This window comes from Octopus bimaculoides, chromosome 3, assembly GCF_001194135.2.
Source record: "Octopus bimaculoides isolate UCB-OBI-ISO-001 chromosome 3, ASM119413v2, whole genome shotgun sequence".
Taxonomy (NCBI): Eukaryota; Metazoa; Mollusca; class Cephalopoda; order Octopoda; family Octopodidae; genus Octopus; species Octopus bimaculoides.
Genome location: NC_068983.1, coordinates 9,978,014 through 9,978,852, shown reverse-complemented (window position 1 = coordinate 9,978,852; position 839 = coordinate 9,978,014). Strand labels below are relative to the sequence as shown.

The 839-nt window shown below is 44.1% G+C and overlaps 1 protein-coding gene across 1 annotated transcript in view; it reads right to left on the bottom strand.

The window, feature by feature from the left end:
• The window catches only part of LOC106884372 (mediator of RNA polymerase II transcription subunit 12), a 68,108-nt gene that overhangs the window by 60,354 nt on the left and 6,915 nt on the right, over positions 1-839 (bottom strand). The gene's annotated exons all lie outside the window — the stretch shown is intronic.

Below are 839 nucleotides of genomic sequence, written 5' to 3'. Positions count from 1 at the left end.
TTAACGTAGTTCTCGGGGATATTCAGCGTTACACAGAGTGTGACAAGGCTGACCCTTTGAATTACAGGCACAACAGAAACAGGAAGTAAGAGTGAGAGAAAGTTGTGGTGAAAGAGTACAGCGGGGTTCGCTACCATCCCCTGCCGGAGCCTCGTGGAACTTTAGGTGTTTTCGCTAAATAACACTCACAACGCCCGGTCTGGGAATCGAAACCACAATCCTATGACCGCGAGTCCGCTGCCCTAACCACTGGGCCTCCACTAGCATATGTATGCAACACATTCATAAATATAAGAAAAGACTTTGTTCTCATATACAGTCTCATGGTGCATAGATTACAATAAAGGTTGACTAGGTTTAGATCAAGAAACAACAGGACACGTTGATTCTATGCAAACAACTTTCTCTGGGGTCGTTTGTTCAGAGTGCAAACAGAACTAACACAGAGACTGTTTGTTGGCTATTTATTGTCTTTCAGGACCAACATCTGAAGTCTGGTATAGAAGCTTACCAAATACGCTTTGACAATGGGGCAGCTTGTGTTGCTGATGCTATGTAGGATGTGAGATAATACTCAGAGTTGGGAAGTGAACTTCTCAACCACAGACTGTCATCATCTAACATCCGTTTTCCATGCTGCCATGGGTTGGATGCCCACACAGCCATATTATATTTCAAACACTAACTTAACGAAAACATTAATCATCTGGTGTGTTTATGTCCCCGTCACTTAGCGGTTCGGCAAGAGACACCGATAGAATAAGTACTAGGCTTACAAAGAATAAGTCCCGGAGTCGATTTGCTTGACTAAAAGCGGTGCTCCAGATCGGAAGAGCGTC